Genomic DNA, 9,911 nt, shown 5'->3' with positions numbered 1-9,911 from the left:
AGAATTTTTCACACCATACTTTGGCGAAATTGGAAGCTCATTGTCAAATTTTTTTCATAGCCCACGAAAGGTTTTATGCATTCTGTTTCCGTTGTTCAGTGGTGCTGAAGATTTGACTTCGAGATGAGCTGTTGAAACGAAAGTTGCCGCTTACTTTTAGCCGATTTGAATTATCTCCGGCTCTGTAGGCAGCTCTGCGTACCCGGCGGGAAGATGCGAGATGTAATAACACCCGAACGTAAACCCGTAGTTTCCAATAACCTACTATTGTTGAATATTTAGGTACTAGTAAATGAACGTTATAAAAGGTGGTGATTCTCCGAAAAAGTTATTTAGTATCTGTACAGATAGGTAAGGGTATGGAAAACACATGGCGGCAGACGCCAAATTTCTTGTACCCTAATTTCTCAAATCTAAGGAATGGTCTGCAGCCATTGATATACTTAATTAGATTTAGTGTGCAAGCTTACGTGTTTCTAACAATTGAGACTAACTGAACCAGTGGAACGTAGAGACATTCGATACATAGAAACAGAACGGAGCAGAGATGCCCATTTTCATTTCCATTTCCATTTTTATTTCTATTTTCACCGCATCCAAAAAATCACTTGTTCGATCTTGTTTGGTTGCGTTGTACTGTAAAACAAAACAGAGTTTAGTTTAGAATATACGTAATATCGATCGAAAGCTAAGTTACCGTAAAACTCACGAGACTCCCTTGTATTATCTTGACATTCTCTCATCTATGTATAATTATTGAAAGTAGTCAATTTCACAATTATTGATCGAATATCTAGATGAAAAATTGATTTATGTCGAATAGAATAGTTTGCTAAGCCTTACGAGATCCATCAAATAAAATACACTACAACAATAATATTACTATATTTTCATACATCGTATCGTCCGTTAGACATAAAACAGAACGGCATTGATATCGGCTAAAACAGACTTATTTTTAAGATACGATCGAAAGAATTTTTTATTAGACGTGTACCATAATTCGTTGTTCGGTGATGATCATGATTAAGTGTCAGACGCACGCCTCCAGACTAGTTGCTAACGAGTTTAATGATCGGCTCAAACTCGTAGTAGTTTCCTTCTTTCCTTTCTAAAAGAATTATTCAAGCCATACTTTGGCGATATTGGAAGCTCATTGACCGATTTTTTTCGTAGCCCACGAAAGGTTTTATGCATTCTGTTGTTGGTGATCAGTGGTGCTGAAGATTTGACTTCGAGATGAGCTTTTGAAACGAAAGCTGTCGCTTACTTTTAGCCGATTTGAATTATCTCCGGCTCTATAGGCAGCTCTGCGTACCCGGCGGGAACTAGATGAGTTATAAATTGCAAAGTTGTCTCTTTTCTAATAGCACGCCATTTAGAAATCGTGGGACACTGTTTACGCACGATTGCTTTGACGACGGCAACTGAATTATCGTCTCTGGGTGAACCAATGAAATTTCTTCTATTAATTCAATACTAACACAAATCTAAACCTTCTGTCTGTTCTGCCTCTTTTTCTTAGTTCTATAGAGATCCTGCTTCTTGGCATCTACAGTGGAGTTTTGAAGAATAGTTTTCGGGAGAAAGAAGGGCAATTGACGATAGCCAAATAGGGTGCTGGTGGAGCAATGCGTGATACAAATGCTACTGCGAAAAGTGGTAGAATACAGAAAATAATTCACCAACGCCAGGCGCCGTGTCGCGATACAGTTGGGTTGTGTCCTCGTGTGCTTTTCGACGTAAGTAAATTTCGAATTTATACATGAAAAAATGTCGGTCTTTGCGACAGCTAGATGCGTCTTCTTTTTAAAAGCTTCTTTAAGTGAAGTTTCGAATATGAATAATCTTCTTTCTCTTCTATACATGCACCTTCTTCGAATGGGCATAATTATTTGGTGATCTTTCATTCTACTTAACAAATACGTGGCTAATGCCTTCAGTGATCCTTACGTGTACACCGTTCACGCGCTCTGCATAAGCTCTATACAAAATTTATGAGGGTGCCATCTGATGGGTGATTTGGTTTGTTAGATGCATCAGTTATTATGTAACCATTGCAACTCTCACTTTATACATTGCTCACATGGGCATTCCTTATGTTACAAGTTTATTAACTACGTTCTTAACATAATTACAGACTACCTGGTCATACGTCACGGTTATACACTCGGGTCTGAATTGTTGAACCACCGGTCCAAAGTCCGCGATGTACTCAGACATCGGCAGGTTCGTTTTCCTTGCTGTGATACAGGAACTGGACCTTGCCTGTATACCGAATGGAACCATTACTACTTAGGAACATTTCTAAGGTACGTACCTTAAAGTCCTTTTCCGTAATAGACAAAGCTATCGCACATGGCGTGTTCATAAAATACATAATAACCCCAACCCACTGGGATGTGATGATTGTTGGTTAAACACTGTCAATAATGTTTTCGGGATGTTGAATGGCGTGGTAATGGGTATTGTATACACCATCGCTTACATCTAAATTTTGACCTAATGTAATAAATAAACGTAACTGTTATGATGGATGACTCTTCCGATGTAGCTTTCATTTTGCGCTCAAAATATTCCGGTAATTCGAAGATTGTTAACCTTGTCTTTAAGATTTCTTTCATTTGTCCATGTGAGGACAACACCCGGTTTTCTATAACTTTGCGAGGACTTGTTGTCACGTCTCGTCGTCTCGAATCAAATAAAGAGGAACTGAAACAACGTATCGGAGCCCTGCAATTATTTGACGGACCCGGGCCTCCGTTACGAGTCGACCAACCTGAAGAAAGGCTCTTCAGGCTGAATTGAGTCCGGAAGCGGTGAGTACGACCTTCCGTTGAGAGGATAGAGTATTTCTACCTCATCTCGGAGACCGCGGAATTGAGTCTATATTGCGGCTTCTCGATTTAATCGAAAATACCTACATTGGCCTGTGCCTTGATCTGCTACGTGCAAGAATAGCTTTGGGTATCTACTGGCAAAGGTAAGGTGGATAATTCTGAAGGTGAAGCTAGTTTTCCAAGCATCAGTACTTCAGCGAAAGGGTTAAAGATACTATTGTTTCATTTAATTTATGACATTTTGAAAGTTAGTATTATAAGGTAGTTCACACAATGCGAGAATATTCTAACTTATTTAATTCACAAGTGAAGAACAAAGCTTTGATGTGACGTTTCACGCTAAAAAATTGACTTGACCGTTCAGACAGAATACTCTGTATAGGAAGTTTCGACTACTCGGTTCGAACTTTAGAGAAGAAGTGATGTTTTTTTGCGTCTTGCAGGGGTGTTTTCCCTTGCGATGACACGTAGTCCTGGGAATTCTTCCTAGTCGAGAAAGATGGCGCTTGGCGCTGCAACGATTTTAGGTTGTTCTAAAATATACGAGATAAAATGAAATAAATACACAAAGACAGGAAACACCAATAGAAACTGGGGACTTTATGTAATTTTGGAACTTCTGTTTTTCGTCCCTTTTATTTATCCCTTAACAATTAAACTCGTCTTTCTTTTACGGTACAAAAGGTACCCTACGCGTCGCAGGACTAGCAAACTCAACCTATTTCTTTAAACACCGGCGAATGTGATTAAAAATGATCCTGAACAAAGGAAATAGTTTATCTTATAGAATGGAGGGATCTGCCCGTTTGCACAGATTGTGAGGAGAAAATTGTCAGTGAAATGAAATATGTTCCAGCTAGGTTTTTAGTGAGGTATGTATATAAGACGATAAAGAAGTTTAAAAATGGATAAAAAATCGTGAGTCAATTCTTATTCTTACTGTACTACGTTCGATTTAAAATTTTGTACCTGATCAGGATTTACGCTTCAACTCACTGACTTTAAACACGTCTTATTATATTGAAGTACGTAGATCTACTGAGCCTTCAGTAATTTATTCATTCTAATTCAGGTTACATAAAATGGTAATAGTACAGTATCATACATATTACATTATACGTCGTATACACTTTCTATATTCACATTATACGTTGTAACCTAGGATCAGTGTCCTAGGGGCGTATTGTTTCTCGTCGTGTTCAGCAAGTCACATTTGAAACACAGACAAAAAATTTATTGCGAAATGCAATATATAATACATGAACAGGGTTGCACTTAAAATGCCGAGTGTAAGAAGAGTTGATCTTGACTGATTACTTCTAGAATTTACAACAGACCGACGTACATCTCAGGGAAGTGCAACGATGGAACTAAAACGATATGCACACTTTACTGTTTCTCTGGCTACTGATTTCTATTCGTAGTTAGGAAGTATGTTAGGCTGCATACTATATAAAGTGAGTGAAAGGGAAAATTGGGTATGCCCGAAATGAACGATAACCAGTACCTACCACTGAATTCAATACTAACTGCAACGCGCATTCAGATATCTTTCGGAGTACAGTTAAACTCTTATAAATCAGAAAAACACTTGACGTTTAATTGTGTCACATAAAATACATAATGTACAATTTCAAAATATAATATTTTATAAAATTGAAATTTGAGTTACGAACCAGATGTCAAAAATAGCTATGTTGCGTGATGTGTAAAAAGAACAGAAACAAAATGTTATTTTTAAACGTTCAAAAATAACGACAGCCGCGAAAGTTTGTTTCGTTTGCCGAAATCAGAGAATTGTTTCAACAAGTGCTCCAAGTGATCCTGAGAAAACTTATATGCTGGAAGATATTCAGAATGTCTATCTGAATTAATAACAAGCCTATCAAAAATTGCCCTGACGCTTTCGGCAGATAGTATAATTCCAATAAGATTGATTCGTTACCTAAATTAAACTAAAAATGTTGAAATCGCTTCAAACCATGCCTTTGCTCGATCATAGTCCCCATTCAGAAATCTGAAAGAAATTAAAAATAACCTGAGCACAAACAAATTATTCCAAATAAATAGAATAAAATACTCCTGACACGAGCTATTCTAACCTACAAATCTTTCGCTTCTGTAATTCGTATTTATACATTTAAAAATTATAATGAGTACTGATAATTACTTACTTATGAAATGAGATTCCAGTTTCACTTTTTTGCCTACGCTCGGGTTCACAACACCTCATTTTTCAATTTTATCAATCACGTTAACAATCACTTAAATCACTTATCGTTATGTATGCAACGCTGACTGCAGCTAACTGCGATCAAATAAACCAAATCTGATTGGGCCTGTAAAAGTCGAAGTTTAAATGGCTGCCTTCAATTTGTCCCACACCATTCGCCCTGTGCGCGTCCAGTTAGTATAAAATTCAATGGTACTTGCGTGGTTCGGAGGAAGATGGCGGCGCGCAGTAGAAACCAATGATCTCTACCATCTCTGCCATACACTGGACGGGGTACGTACAGTCTTTCAGCCTCTGCTAACCGTGCCGATTAGAAGCTCAACGCGTGGGGCCAAGGAGGACAAAGGAGGATATGATAGCGGGAACGCTACCGCAAAGCCGTAATTTATTTTTGCGCATGCAGCGTTCAGCGCCACGGTCGAGTAGGAACTCAAGTACAGTACTTCCAATTCTTCTTTACAACCACTCGCCGCGTGATTCAAATCTAGGGTGAAACTGTGGGGCAGAAGGCTAGGAAAGAGTGTTGACTGGATAATAAATTAAAGCAATATTTTATAACAAAATAATTTGTTTTATTCTAAATCACATTTTTTCAATTCTTACATCCAAGCTGGTTAACAAGCAGTCAAAATAAGCGTTATAAGAAAGTTTTATATCCTAGATATATTTACTGTGTAAAACTTCTGAACTTGTACCGGGAAAATTAATTTTGTACAGCAGATTGATCAGGATATCTTTTTAGTTTAAAATTTTTAGGGTGGTTCTCACTACTATTTATATTTCTCCTAACAAATCAACTCTGTCAGTGGCATCTTATTCCGAGGAAATTTTTTTTTCTTTTTAAAGATTTCGTTGCTTCTTTGGTACAGCATTCGGTATCAGAAAAAACCGGTCTAATGGTAATTGATGATAAAGGCTTCGTTACGTTTCGAACGTGGATCATGGAATTTATCACTACTCCGTACTGTTTTTCCCAAGCATTAAGTATGTTAAACACGTCCTCTCTAGCGTGCAATAATCCATTCGTAAACGCATATTGTTTCACAATTGTGAACAGTTTATGGTCTTTATATCTATCGTCGTCTTGAATTATCAATATCTGTTCGCACTTTTCACACACATGATGCAAAAGATACTTTTTACACAGTTACCTCGCTATGTAACAAATTGCATTATTCTAAGTAAACTCTTTCACATCGGATTCCACATTTTCAATTACCCCGTCATTCTCAACCGGTATTTGGATAGTTATATTTTCAATCGGTCTTGGAGACGACGATATTCTTTTGAAAGCGCCACAGTTATTTTTTTTAAGACTCAACGTTTGAAAGGCGAAAGAATAAATATAGGAAATAAAAGTATACGGAGAATCATCATAAATCTACTATTTCAAATATGTCATTTATTGGAAATGTATTAGAAATACAAGTGGAAAAAGCTTGCATTGTATTATCTGTAATGGCATATTAATTTGCTCTGAAATTAATGTGGCTTCGTAGTCGACAAAACCTTCCTCGAGCTCACCGTCCACTTCCTGAACATTCACTACCACCAAGCCACCATCACCACCATTCCGAGCATCCTCCTCCGCCTCGACGATGATGATGATTCGAGGAGATGTTCACGAGCCAAATTCGCGATTGATAACACCTACATCATAATCGTCATCATCATCACCATCACTATCGTGAATACACCGTTCATGATCGATAATCAGTGTATCAGCGTCGCTATCCATCTCATCCTCATCATCCTCCTCATAATCAAAATAATCCTCCACTCTGCACAACTGTTTGTATATTGATGGCCCGTTGGTGAAGGGGGTGGGGAGTCCGACGGTCCTCTTTTCCAACCGTTTATATTTTTCTAATATGATTCTGAAATTTTTCTAGAATTCTTATGGATACGGTGAAAGGGAATACGGAAAAGTTGAAGCAAATCCGGATCCGAACGGGAGTTATCACAAATCTCCGGCATAAGAATTTGGAAGCCTTTCTGGACGACGCGCAGCGGGTCATCGTTGAGCGATTGAGGCTGGTACTGCGCGAGGAGTTAAATGTGAAGGTTAACCTCACATTATCGTGCAAATTTGACAATGCAAAGCACGACGGGATTGGGGAAGAAGTTAAAAGCTTCGACACCTCCAACACAGCGATCCTCCCCTCGAGCGATATAGACGGCTGGTTCACACACGCAAGGAACGATCTGCTTGCGAAGGTTCAAGATTTTGAATAGATGAGACGATGAGAGAAAAGGCCTTGTGTCCTCCGTTTGTCATCTATTATTGACTAGAATCACTCTATCCAAGTAATTGTATAAAATTCAGAAATATTTTTTTAGGTTACTTTGACTGAGCCCTCTTCATAAGTCTATTTCTCAGCATCCAAAAAGTTGATTAAATATTATTATTAAATCCATTCTACGGCGAATAAAAAATGAACTTGTTATTTTTTATATTAAAAAGCCATCGAGAGATTTGATTAAATACTATTTATTATTTAACCAATCATTAGGATATCTTATCAATGGACTTGTATATTTAGAAAGATATTGAGGATTGAGTCAACGTAACCTTGAAAGTATGTTTTTGAATTTTATACAATTACTTGGATAATGAATACCGTTTTATAGAGAACGTTAAAATGATTGTATTATTGTGCTGAAAAAAATTATTGCTTGTTGAAGCGAATCTTCATATTCACTTGCATGATGAAGTTTTCAATCCTTTTTAAATCTAAGTACTATTTTAAAGGGTAGAGAAAAATTCGCGCGCAATACATTGACACGTACGTGTTGCACCAAACTATCGTCCACTGTGTCACTGATTATCGTTACGCCTTAGCGAGATTTTCATATCCATCGCTAGCCGAGCAACAATTATCGTAACCTAACGATTCGAACTAGTGACAAATATCGTTAACTGCGTCGTACAGAATCACTACTAGCGACAATTGTCGATGGGAGGCGTTAAAGATAGCGATAATCGTTGCTAGAGAGTTACGGAATCCCGCCACTGGACATATGGTCTCGATGTAACCTTGACAACGACATTACCTGATGAGATCGTAGTAAGAGAAAATTCGGTTTGACTTTGTGTGCGTTATTTTAATAAAAAAAAAAAAAAAAACTGAAATCCAATTTATTCATAAAAAAGTTTCTATGTGGGTCGACGATATATTCGATCGCTGATACATGTATATGTACCGTCAAAAACCTGTTACTAAGTCTATACTTTACACCGTTTATACGTCTATAGTTTTCCCTATATTTTTATCTCATCTCGAATTTGCGTATTTTTGAAAATTATAATGCATCGTCGTTATATTCCAATGTAATTTATTCAACTCGGTTTTTGCGTTTATTGAACAAAAATCATGCGTCAATTCGATACAACGATGATCAGTTAAATAACTAGGAATATTTTTATCTATAATCAATACTTATAAGATCTTGATAATCAACCACTGTACAATCTTCACGCATTTAAATTTGTAATATTATACGGGAATTGAAGTGATCCGAAAATATTATTTTACCATGAATATCTTTATTTATTAAATCTTCAGATCATTATTCTACATAAATTTTCAAAATTCAGTGTCATCCCTATCCTTTTCTACATCCACAAAGGTACAGGCGTCAACCTGCCAATCGTAAGGGAGCTGGTAAAGAAACTTCACCCTATAATTCCATCTTCTTTGTAGATGCGCAAAGCCATGTGTAGTCGTAGATCTTGAAAACATCGAGCAGGAAAAGGGATTTGGACCGAGCGAGAAGTCTATTACACCTTAACGGCTAGGTAATATTCACCCGCTCCAAATCCGGACTTGACAGAAGAACATTTCGGATGAGACGAGGTTGAGTGAGAGGTGATCCCGCGGGTGATCGAGACTGCTGAGGTGCTGAGTGTTAAATGTTTTTTTCAGACATGGAATACGTACGCATTCGACACAATATCCACATACTTAGAGAATGGCTGATCCAACTTCCCTTTGAATTTCCCATACACGCCAACCAACTGGTAATTACAGACTGCGACAACGAAGATGACATAATCGTTTATCAAGCTGGTGTTATAACACAACTCTACCAGGAGGGGAAAACGGGTACTGGTGGTGCCGGAAAGTGTGAGGTGAAGTCACACGATTGCATGCACACAAAACCTAATTTTTTTATTATTTTATCAATTTAACATTATGAAATTTACATGTTCAGTTTCAGGTAATTCAAGAGTTTGTAATTTTTCATAAAAATTATTTGATTTCTCTTTATTTTACAATGAAAATACTATAAAAATTTATGTTATTTTAGTTTTATTAAAATTCTAAGATTACATTATTTGTTTTACGTGTGTGTTTCAGATCACTGTAAGAACTAAAAATTGGAGAATAGTAGTAATAATATATATATATATATATATATATATATAATATATTAATAAAAATACGTAGAATTCTTTTGAATAAAAACAGTATTTTCAAAATTACCACGATTCGCAAAATTTTTTAAAGGCTAACCTGTTACAATTGATTCTCACATATACATAATTAGAACAAACTTGACGGGTAAGTTTTTTCGATCATCTGAAACTTATTCAAGAGTCGTTGCAGCGTGAACTTCTACTTAGTTGTACTGGCCGCCCAGATACTTCATCAGCAATTTCGTCAACCGTGCAACCATGAAAACGCTGCACATACCATACACATCTACAGTTACCCGTCGTTCGAATCGAGTCTGCACCATCCTGATACTCGCTGCTAGATAATTTTCGAAGAAGTTGAAGTTTGACAGTTTCCTCTTAGGAAAAAATTCATCCAGCTTGCCAATTTTGTTCGGTT

General features: G+C 37.1%; 1 long non-coding RNA gene across 2 annotated transcripts; it reads right to left on the bottom strand.

Moving 5' to 3' along the window:
* Positions 1–431: 431 nt before the first annotated feature.
* LOC124175874 lies at positions 432–5,395 on the bottom strand. 2 transcript variants are annotated; one of them, XR_006869259.1, is made up of 4 exons: positions 5,015–5,395; positions 4,786–4,857; positions 2,156–2,268; positions 432–636 (listed from the first exon to the last, which is right to left on the bottom strand). It is a non-coding gene; the product is annotated as an uncharacterized LOC124175874 (long non-coding RNA). The 2 variants fall into 2 exon arrangements; XR_006869260.1 differs by lacking the exons at positions 432–636; positions 2,156–2,268 and adding an exon at positions 3,101–3,373.
* Between the last annotated feature and the right edge of the window lie 4,516 nt (positions 5,396–9,911).

Source organism: Neodiprion fabricii, chromosome 2 (assembly GCF_021155785.1).
Source record: "Neodiprion fabricii isolate iyNeoFabr1 chromosome 2, iyNeoFabr1.1, whole genome shotgun sequence".
Taxonomy (NCBI): Eukaryota; Metazoa; Arthropoda; class Insecta; order Hymenoptera; family Diprionidae; genus Neodiprion; species Neodiprion fabricii.
The sequence above is the reverse complement of the archived record's forward strand: the minus strand, read 5'-3'. Positions and strand labels throughout refer to the sequence as shown.